The sequence below is a fragment of the Lathamus discolor genome, chromosome 2 (genome assembly GCF_037157495.1).
Source record: "Lathamus discolor isolate bLatDis1 chromosome 2, bLatDis1.hap1, whole genome shotgun sequence".
Classification (NCBI taxonomy): domain Eukaryota; kingdom Metazoa; phylum Chordata; class Aves; order Psittaciformes; family Psittacidae; genus Lathamus; species Lathamus discolor.
Genome location: NC_088885.1, coordinates 83161990 through 83179994, shown reverse-complemented (window position 1 = coordinate 83179994; position 18005 = coordinate 83161990). Strand labels below are relative to the sequence as shown.

The 18005-nt window shown below is 42.4% G+C and overlaps 1 protein-coding gene across 1 annotated transcript in view; it reads right to left on the bottom strand.

Annotated features, from left to right (window-relative positions):
• MYO10 (myosin X) overlaps positions 1 to 18005 on the bottom strand; it is a 157036-nt gene that overhangs the window by 92624 nt on the left and 46407 nt on the right. The gene's annotated exons all lie outside the window — the stretch shown is intronic.

Here is an 18005-nt window from a genome sequence, read left to right as displayed (position 1 = left end):
CCCAACCAAACAAAAATCCACCCCTTACAGTAAACCCCACATACTCAAATTATTCTGTAAGGAAATGTTTTACAGTGCAAAAGACCAAATGAAAATTATTGTTCCAACAGTCTGCAAGTGTTTATATGTTTGAACTGAAATCCACTTAAATGTTTCCTTTCAATTCTCCGGTCAGGATGTCTGTCAGGTTAGGTCATTATTCCTAATGTAAGTAGCATGCCTAGTTCATTGTGCTGCAAATATTTGTAAATGAATAGGCAAACCAATTTTTAGTGAATGGACTTTTGAGATGAATTTCTGAAGCCTGTTCCAAACAGACAGTAAAAGCTATAAAAAAGCCACAATTTAAATACTCAGAAGTCGGTTCCACAAATATGCTCAGAAGAGGTACACATCCACAACACAGTTAAATTTTAATGAATACTAATGACACCACTAAAGACTAAACCAATAGCTTTGGAATTCAGATTCCCGTTTTGTTTTTATTTACATCTTGGCAGCTCATCCTTACAGATATCTGCCTGTACCTCATAGCCAAAACTACTCAGTCAATGTACCCAGGTCCCTGATAATGGCACTGTTTCAGTGTGAAAAAACTCAAGTGTGGGGTAATGCAAATACTTTACTGATTTTGAATATTTAAAAGAATAACCTTCCAAAAATCTTTTGAAATATATTTTTAAAGAAGATGGAAGAAGTGCAATAACCAGCAGCCCGAGTGCTGTTGAGCACCAGTGAGAAAAAGAAGCTGAAGCAGCGAGAGTCCGAACACAGACTGGACTTAACATCAAAGCTCCGTACTCTGATATCCCACCAGTTGACAAAGATGAACTGCCTGATGATATTTGTTCATTAAAACTGTACCCCAGGCATCCCAAATGCTGGCACAGACCATGGCACATGTTACAGCTGTCATTCGCACCAGCACAAAATGTACTGGGGGATGGCTGCGGAAGAAAGGTGATCCAGGAAACAAATCTCCAACAGATGCTGGAAGGCAACAGAGATGTCAACAGGATACGTGAACAAACCATCAGAAAGTTCCTATAAATTTGGAGTATCCAAAGCACAATCCGTAACTGTAGGAAAAAGACAGACACCAAGAGATCTGAGCCTTATTTTGTGGTAAACAACCATCATGATGACAGGACAAGCATTTGCACAGGGTAGAGAGATGCTGGCCAGGATGGCCCACTATTTTCTCTTCTTCAGGCTGGTTGATCTCATACTTCCACCTCTCACACCCATTGCTTTCTTGTCTGGGTGAGGAAATGGCTCTGTGAGCTGACTCAAAGATAGGCGTGTGCACTGACCGGCTAGAAAACACACCAACTTTTCATAATGGCTGCCACCCAAATCAGAAAGGAGAAGGACTTCTTCTTCAATGCTGGGGAGTTATTTTTCCTTTACTTTTAATTCTTACCAGAGCCCCTTAGAGCACCCCTTAGAGTTCCTAAACCCACTGTAATACTTGGTCAAAATCATTTAACAAGTTCAAAGTCATCAGCCAGAGCAGCAGGATCACACGCGCAGACCTCATTTCCTTAAAATGGGCTTTTTACAGTCCTGCTGCTCAAGCCCTGACAGGCCTGTTTTGTTTTGTTTCATCTTGACTCACGCCTTTATTAGGACAAAGACGTGAAAAGCCTACCTTGAACTTTATCGTTACTAATTAGAATATCACATTAGGAAATATTGCAGCAGTCGAAATCCTCAGGAAATAGGAATCAAAAGCCATTCTACAAAGTCAGCATGGACAAGAGGAAGATGAACGAGTCTTCTGAACTTAAACAGGAGCCTGTTGGCAGCACAGAGGAGTGTCCATCCTCAAGGATCCTGCTAGCATTTCTGGAAGGTCAAGTAAAACATGCAGGAAGCTTGGAATAAGATTTAAGACAAACCTAAATGAGAATTCAGCAAAAACTTCTTTCCTCTCAAGATATAAATGGTCCAAGATAACAAACATGCTGAATACATGGAAACCTATAAATTAAACCCCAAAGAGACAGCACACAAAATAAGAACTCTTGAATTTATTATAGAAGTGAAAATTAGAGGTTGAGATAGGAAGGAACAACGCAAAGAACAACAACAAAAAGAACAAGCTCATGACAAAACAGCATAATAGGCTAAACAACAGTAAAGAGCACTTCACTGGGAAAGGAGAACAACACTTCAAAACTGCTCTCCTGTCCCTACTATAGCTTAGTAGTGCTGTGATGAACACGCTAAAAAGGTACTCAAATGAGGGAGCAACATGAAAAGCTGGGAGGCCAGTGCCACCATGTTCCCAGGTAACACAGGAAAAAGCTGTGCAGGCACTATCAGGTTCAAAAATAATGTAGGAGGGAACTATCAGATACCCAAATGTTAACAGCTTGCTGAAACTTGAGAACCCACACTCAAAGGCTGGAGGAGTGCTGTTTAGTCTTGAAGAAAGCAAATACAACTAAAAGGAAGTAATCACATGCTGCTGAGTCAGATTTCTTTCTCTAGTCAAGAGGGAAAGAATGAAGAGACAGGTAAGTGAGGACAGGAATATCTGAATGAACATTAAAAGTACAGTAACATGCAGAAACTGTAAAACAAAACATAGTGGTGTGCGTGGTTTTGACAGCCTGTTTCAAAACTTCGATGATACGACCCTACGTCCTCATTTGCATCTGTTCAGAAATCTACAGGATTACTAAATCAATTATGTTCTCTCCATAATTGGATAAAATTCATTAGCCTTGCTGTGATGGGGACATATTCAGAGGAGCGTCAAGGTCTACCTGCCCAACAACCATGGTACCCATAGCACTTGCCAGATCTGCTTCAGGACACAGTGTCAAGCCCTGAAATCTCTGAGGGCAAGATCCACATTGATACTTCCCAAAAATACTACTCAGATGAGAAAGAAGGGCGATTAGAGTGAATGAATTCATCATCTCACAACAAGAACATTAGTATTGGACATGGGACCAATATACTTGGTTCAGAAAAGCATTTTTTTGTATGCCATGCAATTTGGAATAACTAATACTTTACATGAACATATGCTTTTAGAACTGACCAGTGAGCATGTAAAGAAAACAACCCACAAACAAATCAGGAGTTGAGGCACATGACTGCGATTAAATTAATTTCACTGATGCTTTTAGAAGAGCATGGAAACCACCGGCATGAAAATCCTAATATTCCCCACTTCTTTATGTTGAAAATTACATTCTGATCCTACGCAACTAATCTGGCATGAGAAAAAGAAAAGAAGTCCTTCAAGCATTTTATTTAAGGGAAGTATCACAAAACAATGTCTAATTAATTTTCTGCACTGACAAATTACCCCATAGCTCAAGAGCTAACAAATTATATTTTAACAAAAGATGTAATTTGTAATACAATTTATTAACACCAGGAAAGAATTTCAGAGTGGGCCTTCAACAACAGGAGCACACAACGCTTTCTCTTACAGTACCATTTTCTGACATGATGACAAGTGACAAAAATCACTGCTTGAATAAGGTCATTAAAAGTTAACAAGAGATACCACAACCGCTGAGTCAAGTGAGTTTAGGAGAATGCTGAAGTAAGTCCTTAGGTAAAGCGTACCAAAAGCCCCCACAATCCTCACTTCTTGCAGAAGCTACAAGTCATACTCAGGCCTTCCAGTCTGCTCGGAGCCCATACACAACTGAATCTCTCAGGGGTTTTTTCACATGGGGGTTTTGGTCTGTTGCTGATGATCCATATTGGATAGGAGGAAGGCAGAAGGTACTCCAAAAGTCTCCTGATCATCAATTTTGTATTTAAATTACAACAATCTTTATTATTTCAGTGACATTCCATGAGATTTTCATTTAAATGCAGAAATAGGCTTGTTGGCATCTTGGAAGCTCTGACCCAAAGCAGATCACTACTGAATCTGCTCTCTGAAAATACGTAAGATTGTCTACTGAGAAGTTTACATATTGTGAGCATTTTAGAACAGCCCCTTCTTCACAGTGACCTGAACACTCACCCCTCCCAAACACAACTCCCAAACAGTACAGGCTCAGGTCTCTTTCTTTAATTCGAAGATTGAGATTTGGGTTGGAGGAGGGGGTGAGAATTGGCACTGGCTCCCCACCACTGCTGCCTCCAGACAGGAATGAGAGGCCTGCCCATGGCCTCGAGCTGGACCATTCCTCACAACCATTACCCACCACACTGGCAGCAACTGTCTGAGGCTGTCAGATGCCATCAGCTTCACCATCAGCAACACGTCAGATGTGGGGGTGTCTGAACCAAGCCAAGTCCTGCACACTGCAGTGCTTGGGAGGGGTTACACAGCTTAGTATGTCCCTCTTGCCAGTGTGGTTGCAAGAAATCCAAAAAGCTGGGGGTATTTTGGTAGGGGTAACAGAAAAGGGGCAACCAACCTCCCTCCACTGCCCTTCCCTACACAAGAAAACTTCTTACAAGCCCTAGATGTACTATACAAAGTGCAGGGCTTTACAGAAGATAATACTGATATTCTTGCATGGAAAACAGAAATATCCAAGTCTTGCCACACACTTGATCTAACTTAACTTGTTCAAATCCAGGTAACCAGAGGGGCAACGTAAAACATCACAGCTTAAACATAAAATTAGTTAAGACAGGGAAAGCAAAGACAAAGAGGTATTGTAAAGAAGTCGCTTAAAAGAAAGGTTTACATAAAACAAACAAACAAAACAAAACAAAAAACAAGCAAACTTTTCAATAATGCCTATTGTATTAACAAACCAACTGCTACAGCATCTGGCCAGCCCACAGACACCAGAAAGCAAAGCTATCTGTGACCCAAAAAGTGAAGTCCACAGCCTTCCTGTCATTGCCCCAGGAACTACTTCATGTGAGTTTTTCAGAGGGTTACTCCCCACTGCTACGGTGATGCCCACGAAAATCCGCACGACCCAACAACAACTCCAGAGGACTCAGCTTGAGTGTTCAAGACATCAGTCTCCTAAGGCATCTTTTTGCTTACGGTCACTGACCCCACAGCGGAGAGATGAGCGCAGCCCACCAAAATACACAGGACTGTACAGAGAAACATCCACTTAAAAAAACCAATTTCTTTCCCTTCTCTGCTGTTGGTCTGAACTGAGGATCATCATTTGTGTTTCCCTCATGTTTAGAAGTTAAAAGAATGCAATAAATCTTACAAAATGTCTTTATACATGAGTCCAAGCAGAAAAAAAAAGGCCTTGGGCTCACATTACAAGCAGTGGAATGCAGCGCTCCAGCGAGAAAAATAAATCAAGGCAAGCCCAAGGACCCAGAAATTAAAAACAAAAATAAAAATATAGTAGTTCACTGTTTATTCCTGGAGAGATCTACTGCCTGAGCAGATACTTAACATACAGGACAAGGATGCTCTCTTATAAATCAAAAGCAATTTAAGACCAAATGTAAAGCAGATTAACTACCAACATTTTAAATTCTACAGTTACAAGAGTGTGACCCAAGTAATTTTTTTGTCTGATAATTTACTATTTCTGTGTAACAGCTGACCTTATACATCCATTCTCTTGTCATAAAACAATCTTTCAGGCAACAAGGTATACCAGGGCCCAAGGATTGCTTTGATGTCACATAATTTAATCTTTTTCAAAGCAACAAAAAACCCCAAACAAACAAAAAACCAAAACAAAACGTTATCTATTAAACTATGGAAGAAAATGAAATAATGTATGTAAGACATTTACTGATGTAAAAAAAATAAATTAAAAAATTACCAACTAAACTGATAGCGTTACTACTGTGAATAACACTGGTCTTCAAGCAAATATCCCACATACACATCAACTAAGAATCAGCTTATTTCCCACTTGTTTTGTCAAATTCGTACCCATTTACCCTGGGAATCACCCCACTCCCTAGCCTCCCTTCATAGTTAGGTCTTAATCTTGACCTCTAGTGCAAATGTCCACTTTGCACATTACTGTATCCACAAAATCAGTTGAGCAACACCCAATCCATAAATTTCCTCTATTTCATCTTTACTTTCTGCTCACTTGGGTTGCCATTTTCAGTCTTCGTTCCTCCTCCTATCAATCAAACTACTTCCAAACCCTTCCTCTCAGTCCCCCTAACTCTTTTCAGACCTGTCGGGGCCTGGGACATCTGGGGCAGGAGCTACTCCCAGGTTCAAGTGCTGGGAGCCCATCATGGTGCCTTTTCCCATCCTCTTCCCCCACCTCCAGCAGCTACAGCACCAGTGATGGCTTGCAGCAGCTCCCCTGAATGGCTTTCTTACTACAACTTTCAGGCTACCACCCTCATGCAGAATACCCCTCTTTGCTCCCATGCTTCACAGCACGGGGAAGCACACTGCCAGGATGGCAATCCTGGTCATCACAGCAGCAGATCCTAGCAAACCCAGTAAATTGCACCTCTTTGTTGTTTCCCTGTGCACTGACCACTATCAATAACCTTGATCTTGTCTATCAAGACTTCTCACCTAATGCCTATTCTACAAGAGGTATTTCAAGACAGTTCATTCCACATACCAACCTGTTTCCTTTGGTAGACAAGCTCTACCATCAAGTATGAACAAGCTTCCAATTACAGGTTCAATGCTTATGACCCTTCAATTGGACTTGCCTACACAGACAACAAAGAAATTTAATTCAAGTTAAACACATCAATTTTACCCAGATTATACTATAGTAAGCCTCTAGGCAGTCCTTGCTAATTCTTACAAGTAAAAATAAAAGTGCATCTTTAGCTTTCTCTGCAAGCAGCCTTGTATGACTTGCAGTTATACATCACCTAAAGACACCACAAAGCTCGATTTTTAAGAAGCCTTCCTACAAATACTGTGACTATAGCATTGCAGAAAACGTGAAACGTTCCCAGTATGTCACCAGCACTTCCTTCACCACAGCAAAGTGCTCCTTTCTCTTCATGAACCAGGAAGTGGAGGGGTTGCAGCTGCCCAGGCTCTTCCCGAATGCTGGACTGAGTGGAGCAGCCCAAGGGCAGGGCACAGGAGATGTAAACCAAGATGGGCATTCAGCTCCCTGACAGTCAGAGGCTGGGTCTCACCAGCTTTGACTGCACAGCAAGTCAAGTGAAGAGACCTCCAACCTGGACTGAGAGATGAAGCAGACAGCAGATTGTGGTACATAGGAGAGGAACTGAAGAAGCTCTGGGCCCATATTCCCTATGGGTTCAATCCTCCACCTGGGACACCCCATCAAAGGCACCCCCAAGTCAGTGTTACTGTAGGCAGCACCCAGTAAACAGGTGTAATGGCAATACTCCTTTTGCTTTCAATGAGTTATAACCTTAACTAGCTCCAGGGACAAGGGAGGTGAGAATTGATGGCTTCATCTTCTCAGAAGGAAGAGCAAAATACTAAAAACCCCCACTAAACCTCCCTCACCCCTTACCCACCATTTACCATACCCTGGAAATTGCATCTATGGACAATGCCAGGCATCAAAAGATTATCTTGACTGACCAAATCAGTTAGAGCTCAAGAGAGACTCTCAATTTCAAACTCATATTTATTCCGTGATTCATGTAAGATACACAATGACTATCTGCAACTGAATGAACAAGACTGAATTTGAACAAAATGCCCTGCTATCAAGAACTGGAACAACTCTGTTCAATAAGCAGCTTACGAATCATACCAGCTTTTCAGGCATAAAGCAATCTCAATAGATCTCTTTTTCATCTCTATAAAAGAACAAAGAACAACGTTGCAGGTAGTTGACTGGACTGCCTCTGAGTCTAGAACAGGAGCACCCTGTGTGCAGTGCTGCAGTAATGAAATCAGAGGCAGTGCTTATGTGGGAGCTGGAGCTCTGAGGGGCCATTCCTGCAGAGCAAGCCTTGTCTTGAATGAAAGCTCACCAGAGAAGGAGATATTCCGATGATGCCCTGTGGGATGTCAAATAAAACCTGAGCAACCCTGTTGCGAGCCTTTTGACATCATTCCTCTATCTTCCTCTAAGCCCAGCACTTCCTATGAACCAACGCTGCCCATGGCCTGTGGGTGCAGAGGGTGGCCAAACCCTGCAGAGAGGCACACACAGGGGGACCAGGGGACTGCCCAGGGAGCTGCTGCTGGACAGGAAACCCTTTTGGGGATGGTTTGTGGCACTTATCACCGCCATGCTATTACCCAAACCAAGGAGGCTCTGCCACAGCATCAGCTATAAAGGCTGAAAGGTCCTTGCAGTGCCACAGTGCAAGTTGGTCCCCTGAGAAGGGGCCCACAGCCGCTGGGCTGAGGAGCTCCCTCAGCAAGGGCACTACAAAGGGCTGGGGGAAAAGAAAAAGGAAACAGAGCCAAAAGAAAGGTTTTTTTTATACAGAAGCAGATGGTCTTGCTGGCAAGTTTCAGTGCTCTGAGGCAACACAGGGCTTGGGTTTCCATCACTCCTCCTGTCAGGTAAGATCCAGCCCCTCTGCTCCAGTCAGTCACAGCTAGACACCGCAGTTTTAGCTCCAGCTTCATGGTTCAGCCACCTAGTGCTGGCTGGGTGTTGAGCACTCCATCAGGCTCTAGTGCTGGGGCTTGCCATGAGCTAGCCAACACGGCAAGGAGCCAGGCTGGAGAAGGGCTGGTGGGAGCAGCGCATGGCTATCAGCCACGGGAGCCAGAGTGCTCCTAAGGCAATGCCCAGTCAGGGGGGCCTCGGAGGTGTTGATACCCACGACAACTACCTCCACCACGAAAGCCATTACCCATAGAAGCTTGAGCAATAACCTGCAAAGACCTGGATCCCTCTCCTGCACACCTTAGGCCACTGGCAAGAGAGCAAAGCATGATTCTACTCCAGGGCTTTCCACCACCAACTCTGCCTCTGTGTTCCCACTACAAACCTCCCCTATTTGCTCTCATTTCTCCTCCCTATCCCTCCTTCACCTCCTGGCACCCTCCCTTGCCCACCACTGGTGGCATTTTGAAATTATCTTTGAGGGACTCGCTTCCAAGATCATTTGAGGCCACTCTGATGAAAATTCAGATAGGGGTCTACTATCACCTTTGTTTGTTTAAAAAACCCAGTATTTTATTTTTAGGGGTTTTTGCCTTTATGTTGTAAGGATAAAAATATCTGAATACAAGAGATCAGTATATAAAGCTCTGTATGAATTTACAGGGATTATAGAATCATAGCATATTTCATGTTGGAAAGTACCCATAAGGATCATGCAGCCCAACTCTGTGCTCCTCTGAGGACTACCTAAACTATACTATATGACTAACAGCATTGTTCAAATGCTCCTTGAACTCTGGCAGGTTTGGTGCTGTGACTACTTCACTGGAGAGCCTGTTTCCAGTGACCGACCGGCCTCCCAGTGAAAAACCTTTTCCTAATGTCAGAATTTCCCCTGATGCAGCTTCATTCCATTTCCGATCCTGAAAGCATAACTCCCAATTGAAGTATGAACCCTGGCTTGAACACCAGTCCCTCGCTTAGTCTTCTCTCATTTTTTAAAGAACCAGAGGAGCTCTTCATTAAGCCAGTGTTTCCTACCTGCTGTTCCTGCAGGTTGCCTGCGGTGTGAGGTTTCACACACTTATACTGCTGTCAAGACAGCCAAGACATTTTATTTACAGCTCAAAGCTTCTTCACTGAAGTAGTCCTTAATGAGGTAACTGTCTATTAAAATCCCCCTCCCACAAAACTTGTAGGTGGATAATGGTAACTTACATGGAGGGGTAAGAGGTAGAAAAGGGAGGAACTGAAGCCCCGAATACAGTAAGCTCCTAAGGACATCTATTTATGAAAACAAAAATATACATGATGACACATAACACACCATAGAGAATGCTCAAAGCTGAATTATGGGCAGGTGAACACAAAACCCTGGACATTTCCTGAACCCCAAGCATACAGTACAGTTTCCATGGTAGCTTTGTTAACAAGACTATGCTGTTTTAAAGATAGTTTTTACCATGTGTGCTGATCTCAGAACAATTCATCAGCCTTTCAGGAAAGGGCTACCTGAGGAGAAACAGTAGGGACACTCCCGCTGTCACTACAGTCATTAATTCAGCTAACCAGCAACTGGGAATTTTTCCAGCTCTGACTGAAAGTAACTGGAGGATGACCTTAACAACAGGGGGAAGGAGTGATTTTCCTTACCTACACATCTGGTTCTGACACGCAGAGGTAAACTTATAATGTAGGCAGCAACAGACCAGCCCTCAGCAGGTCTCCAAAGCTGCCTTTCAACCTACCCAAGTTAGCACTAGGACCCAAAACAGCACCATTTCCCCTGCCTGAGAACGCACCCCAAATATCAACAAATTTTTTGGCCAACATGGAAGCACTGTCAGATTGAAACTGCAGGCAGTTTATCCACACTCAGGATTAGCCAGTGCCATTTGTGTGGCACGCAAAACCTGTATGAGCATTGGCAGGAGTAGCATACTCTGGGAAAGAAGATGTTTTAGCCATATTTCATAGCCTAGGCTGGAGCTAAATCTCAGCTGGCTCCATACAGCACAAGTATGGTTTCCTCCAACCAAAGCATCTGAAGCAGGACCCCAGTACATGCAATCCAGAGACATGGAACAGTCTGTATGTGGAACTATCCTGTCTGAATCATTCACTCAGCTTCACTGCAGATCTCCCTGCACCAGCAGTAAAGTTCACTACAGCCCATGGCAGTGCAAAAAGGGAACAAGAAGGCCATGACAGAAGGCTTCATGCAGCATGCTGGAAGGATTCACTGTCTTTACCACAGTACAACAGAGATTAATAGAAGCAGCTCAGCTTCAGCTCTGCACCCCAGTAAATCTTTCTAAAGACTGAGACACTGAACCTCAACACCCTTGTCTGCAGCGCTGTCTCTGTGGATAGATAGGGCTACACTGCTTTTCCCTGCCTATCCTGCGGAACTTGGGCTCTCTCACACTTCTATTTCTCCCAGAAGATGGGGAGCTGGCTGTAGACCAGATTTGCAGCTTCAGTGTAGAAATAAAGAGCAGTTGTCCCAGCTACCATATGCTGGAGAGGAACCTGCCAGTGTATTATTATTGCAGGGACGCCTGCCCAAGTCCACAAATCCTTTGCAATAATAATTCTGCAATAAACCCTCCCACAGGGCACTGCTCTCACATGCCCTGCTAACAAGACCGTGACAAAGGACTCTGTCTGAAGAGGGAAGGAGGCAAGGCACCCTGCCTTCCTGCCAGCAAACCACCACTGGCCACTGCACCAACCACGTGGACAGCATCCACCCATTCCAGGAGGGCTGGGAGTCTTCCTGATGTTACCCCTGCTTAGGAGACTTGGCAGAAATAGCACAACAGGTGAAAGGGAGCAGAAAGCTGGGATAGTTCAGAATTTCTATATAGCAAGCAAAAAGTTCGGGGGTTTTTAATAGTATATCCTGACAGGTCAACTATTCAAGGAGATTTCATCATCAAAAAGCAGCATAAACATTATTTTCAGAGAGCAAAACGTCTCATGGAGTATATTTTGCCCTTAAGAGTCTTGTTTTTCTCCAGGACTAGTGCGTGTTAGATAACAGCAGCAGGCTCCAGCAAACAACAATTGGCAGCTCCTGGAGATGCACTGCTGGTCAGTTAGTATTGCTACACACCTCAGGCTGCTGCAGCAGGGCTTTGTTTCACTCTCTTCAACCCCAAGGTTGTCCTAAAATGCTACCCAGGCATTTTGGTAGCTGTGGCACAAAGCAAAGGTTAGAGCTGCCAGGCACTCAGGGCTCTCACGTTTGCATGGTACTCTCACAAGGCGCCTACCAACATGTCTCATTAGGCTGAACTGCCACAGAGAGCCACAGCCGTTGTCAGGAAATCTGAAACTTCTTAGACTGGTGTAATTGGGATTGGCTGTCTGCTCCCCCTTCCCCAGAACTGTTAGCTGCAGCAGGAGGAGAGCGTGCAGCAAGAAAGTACAAAACAGGTTTGGACAAGCATGAAACAAAGCTGCATGTATCTCAAGATAGCAGCTGAGGCAGTTAAGCATCTTTCATTACAAGCATGAAACCCAGATCCGCGCCCTGAGAGCCCAACCAGCTTAAGTGAGAGGGTTCTGATGGCCTCATGCCAGCCTTCAGCAAGTCGGAGGAGACAAACTGCTACTGACAATCTATGGTATCTTCAGGTCTTCCTGTTGGAACTCCAGGGTTTTTTCAGCTCTTTTGCTCACTTTTTAGGGGGGGGGACACACCACAAAATGAAGTTTCCCAAGACCTCGTCTGCTCTGGTTTAAGATCAACAAAACCAGTTGAATGTTGTACAATCATTCTGAAATCTGAACAATCTGAAACAATTTGTACAATCTGAATGTTGTAGAATCATCCTGAAATCATGGTGAAGAGAAAGGGAATTAGGGGAGTAAACAGAAAAGAGAAGGGGAAAAAAAAAAAAAGACAAAAAAAAAAGGACAAAACCAGACATATCCAATACATAAATAAACAACCCTACTGCACCTTGTTCTGAAAAGGTGCAGAAATAAGGGGGATGGCAGACTTTAAATGTGTAAACTCATTTAAATGTAAGATTTTTTGCGTATTTGTCTGGACTGCAAACCCACATTCAACTTTAATTTGTAAGAAAATACTGTAGTGGGTATGAATGGATACTTATTCCAAGTCCAAAATCATTACATTAATACTGGGAAAAAGAGAAGCTGCTTAGTTACAAGCAGCAGACCACAGCTGTCTTAATTTGCACTGAACAGGAGCATTAGTCAGACTGATTACATACTCAGGCACTAATCACTTACGTTCTCTCAAATGCATGCTAGTAAACTTGATTATTACTCAAATAGAGTATACATTGTTCAATATGTCAGAGGGAGCTCTTTCTTTGATTGAAAGCTTTTTAGGAAAAAAAAAAGCTACCTCTTTGCTATAAAGTTTTACAGTGTCTGGCACAAAGACAAAGACCTCTTGGAGATACTGAACTACCAATATGAAAACACGACTACATTTTAATATGTCTGGTTTTGGGGAAAACAATTTTATATTCTTTTCCTTGGTTCTATTACAAGGAGCATGAATAAATATACCAGCCCCAGAAGCCATAAGAATTCACAGAACAGCTTAAAAAAAAAAAAAAAAGCTTTTCTTCTGTCTGTCTTAGAGTTACAACAAGTTCGGATTTTTACACCTTTGAAATAACAATGCATGAATTACTGTTCAATTTCTGTTACCATGCAAGTAAGAATCTCTTTTCATTGCACTTGTGAAAAGCCTGTGGATGTTAAATACAAAACCTGAAAGTTTTTTAAAAAAGGACTGGTAGAAGGTTTGAATATGCCCAGTCTTGGTCATACTCCTGCAGTAGAATTCTTTCAAGGAAAGAGGCAAGTAAGTGGCACTGCTAGAACTTTTTTAGGAGACTGGAGCACCATCAGTCATTGCAGGGCATGAATCTACAGGTATGAGCAGATAAAGTGGTCAAGAGATGTAATATCTTTCAAAGCCACGTCATAAGCCTCATTGTATGGTACGGATGTTGCTTTGATATGCGTGAGAACATGCATTACATACAGATAAGGAATAGCACTTGCTCTTGGCTGTAAAAGTTTGACAGAACTGTTCTATAAGTTACTCCCATAAAATCAACATATAAACTAGCTGGTCTGCATTTGAACTACGAACCTCCTGCCTGTATGCGTATGTTGGAGAAACCCAATCACGATTGATTCCCATGATACAAGCAACAAGCGATTCACAGCACCTTCCCTCCACCCCCCCCCCCCCCCCAAATATGGACAGTGCTTCTTCAGTAGTCATGTCAGAATTATAAAGGAGACAGACAAGAAAGATGTCTTATATTCAGAGAATTACTTGGCAGCTTTACACATAATTTTAACAATTACAGACCTGGAAATAAAAACCCAACCTTTTCGTGCAAACAAAAATACACCAGTATTTTTCTGGCTCTGTAAGAACACTGTTTGCTTTTGAATTTACTTTGACAAACCTCATGCACATGAAGCTGTAAAAGCTCTGGTCTATATTCTCTAAAATGAGGGTTGGATATAAATTCAACAGGAAATACGGTGAGATTACCCTCACATGGTACTAAAACCCAATTAGAAGAAATAGATTAAAATCAGACCACCTTTTCTGATTGCTTGCATGGAAGGAAAGGTTGTGAAGGGTATATGGACTGCCAATCTTGTATATTAGTGAATAGTGCTGCCCTCTATTTAACCCTCCCAGGCTACTCTTAACCATCCAAACAGGTCTATTTTACTGTGTTTTCTGATAAATATCATACCTTAAAATGCAGCTTCAGAGATGAATGGGGAAGACTCATTACCAGCTGACGGGTATATTTATGCAAACCTGTTGCAGTACATCAAACAAGCCATAATTTTGAAAAAAATTACCCTATGGAACAAACAGCATCAGATTAGAAGAAAAAGGATGCATGAAGTAACCATTTCGTTTAGTTAGCCAAGGCCTGAGTTAATGTCACCTTACCCTGTATTTGCCCAATGCGATTCAAGCAATTTCTCTGCCCTCTTCTGTCTCACCTGTGTATGCTTCAGAACTGAGACTTAGGCTTAGAGTCAAAATCCAGCTACTTAATTCCACACATAAACTCTCTCCTGCTCTGAGAACATGATGATTTCTGTTACACACAGCTTCAACCTGGTAGATTGAATCATAAGTTTCTAGACACAGGGTCATGTTTCCATTCTACAGCCTAAAATTATTAAGCTAGAGAGACCATTATGATCTTTTAATCTGAGCAGCCTGTGTAACATAGAAAATACATACCTAAATTCATTTTCTGTTTAGCAAAGTCTCAACCCTGAATCTTTCTCCTTCCCTCTAAAATATCGTGTATTTACTACCCTCTGTTTGGACACGGCCTTTTGTTAGGCACAATACTGACTTAAACCAGCAGTAGAAACTTTTCTGCAGGCACAGGCATTTCTTGTACAAGATTTATGGCTCCCAACTCTCATCTGACTGATTTTTAAAAGCCTGAGTTTAGGGATGTTCTGTGTGGTACCCAACCTCACTTGTCTTCATCCCAGAGCCATTAAACCCATGGCACCAATAATGTACTATAGTATACACTGTGCAGGGAAATCCACTATCAGTGGTGTACAAAGTAAAGATCATAGGACGGACATACATAGACAATTACATAAAGCTGGTGGTACAGAGCTAATACAGAGTTCAAGTGCAGCCATAAGAGTACAGTTCTGCTTACTACCAAGGCAATCACAAACACATCCTCAGCAGTAAAGAAAGAATTTCAGTAAGCTGCAAATGACCAAAATACCTCCACGGGCACAGCAGTGCAAAACTGGCTCCCTCTACACCAACACATGCAGCACCAGTGGACTTTATTTAGACAGTGTCTCTTCTGAAAACTCAAGTGCTCTGGATTGAAGGACAGACTTGTGTCTTCAAGTAAGCGTTTAGGCTCACCTCAGATAGGACAGAAAGGTAGAAAAAGAAATAATTTGCATCACATTAGTAGGGCTTCTATACACAAACATCTCCAGCAAGTATTTTATTTGGAGTCACTGTATTGCCACAAACACTACATAAGGTATGAAACTGAGGTGTAACAAGCGAATTCAACAGAGGGTCATACTTCCCATTAACAAGAAAGCAACAGCAATCAGAGTTACAATCCCAACTATCATCTCAACACTTGATAAAAATAAGTAAGATGACATGACAAGTCAGTCATGCAGTATGCAGCTGACTCACCACCAGGTGATTCATAACTAAGCCAACTGCAAAATATGAAAAATGCTGTGATCCTACAAAAAAAAAGCTTTAACTACAAAAAAAAAAAAGCTTTAACATTTGTACTGCGAGCTCTTTCATTGTCAAAGCACACAGCTGCACACCAGCACTAAACACAGATTTTCACACCATGACAAAATGTGTAAGAAGTGTTTAAACTTCAAAAGAGATTATTTTCCTGAAGGAGTCCACTGAATATATTCCTTCCTTTCAGCTTAATAAAACTCTTACAAACTATTTAGCTAAAAGATCCATTATTTAGCTGTCATTCTGCATTACCACAGCTTCACATACAAACTTTATACTGGTATCTTTCACACATTTTTCTGTAAACATCCACATGGACAAACAAGATACAGGTGACCAGACAAAGCATGCAAAGACCTCCAACAGTCAGCTGTTCCACAGAAGTTCAGCACCAGTGAGGAATCACCCAATGCCTCATTTAGTCCAAGACAGGTACAAGAAAATCATACTTGTTTCTGGTATGGTTTGAAAATTGATCTCTATTAAGTTACTCTCATGAGATCCCAGTATTGTAAAGAATATAAAAACTACTGTTATATTGGAAGCGCTCATTTCTGGGATTCACTCATCTGAAAAGCTCAGTTAACCCAACAAATCTGCTGATACGGCCATCATAAAACCTTGCATGCCTAGCAGATGCAATGAAAACACACATTCTTGTGCTTCTATGCATAAATACTGCTATCCTATGGGGAAAAAAAAAAAAAAAAACCAACGGGCATAAATGTGAGTTTCCAATCTAGTAAATTAAAAGACAATCCCCATGATTTTACTTTAGCTAGATTCCTCTGCAGCTAAAAAATTCAGAGAAGGAAATGGATAGAAAGAGAAGGAAGGCTTAAACTCAGGTGCAGGAAAGTTAAGCACAAATCTCAATATGAAATACTGAGCAATTGTAAGCTGCTAGGAAAAGCTCCAGGATCCCTAAAAACAAGCTATGCAGGTTCCCATTGTTATCTAAATTAGAGCACCTGATTTCAATTACCATTATTTACACATTTTGATTTAAATGATCTGCCCAAGACCAAAATCAGTACCCTCAATGGATGTTGCACAAACATAGAGAATTCCCACCCCACCACGAGCCCATGTCCATCAAAACACTGCTTCACATTCCCAGGTAGGGAGACACAACACATGTAGTTCAGGTACCAGAGAAGGAAGCCTGTTGGTGTGGGAAAGGTATAACCTAGACTACCAGGATGCAGTCATGGAGAGAACAAGTCAAAGAAAGCACATGCCAGGCACACAACTCATCAACTCGATTAAGTCAGATGACAAAGCTGGAAAACCACTCATTTTGATCCCTTCTATCTACTCCAGCTCAGAGCAAGGTAACTCAAGCACCCAGATATACTGGGTTCCTGACAGAGTGTACGCAAGCACTAGTCTCCAAGACAATCCACTTGTCAACACCAGAGGCTTTTCCTGTTAAGACAGGCCTGCACTAGATCCTGCTGATGCAGCCCTGTGAATCATGAATACGAGAGTTCTCCTAGCAGAGGACCTTGACCTCAGCATGATTACACTGATGGTGATTTTTCAGTGAATTTTCTTCTGCTAACAGGGCTACTGGGGGTACTTGTTCCACGGTTAGCAGGCAGTCCCCACAGCTGGGAAGTACCAGCGCATCTGCCAAACCTTTTCCAGGCCCCTTGGAGCACAGTTCAATCCAGTTAGAACATGCACAAAAGTAATACAACTCAAAAACTATTCCCTTGGTGCTGTGGGCTCCAGCAATCCAGAGGACTCTACTACACTCTACTACAGCGCCAGCAACTGATATCAAACCCTCTCCAACAAAGTTGTTTCAGCTGTTACTGAAATCACATGACCCTTTTCCACGTGCACCTGAGATGCTTGGACCTAAATGGGATTTTTTTGCCCAGTTGCAAAGGAAATGAGAATGGCTTTGCCCCCACAAAATTCAGCACTCAACTGAAAGCATGCTCGTCTACTGACACAACTGCATCATTGCAGTCAAGCCACTCTGCTAGAGCAGCTAAAGTTACAACAGCATCCATGCCCACACAGATATTTTTATTTTGACTTTGCACAAACCACTTCCTAGAAAGTGAAAGATAAAAGTGCTGGGAAGAAAAGGAGGGGTGAGGGCTGTGATATCAAAATAAAACACTAATGTCAGACTTGCATCGCTGTAGCCAAAACATTCATAGCCACAATCTGGCTTACAGATAGGCCTGTGGTGCTCAGCAGTTACTCTGTAAAACATCCCTCGAAAGGAGGTACTTGCA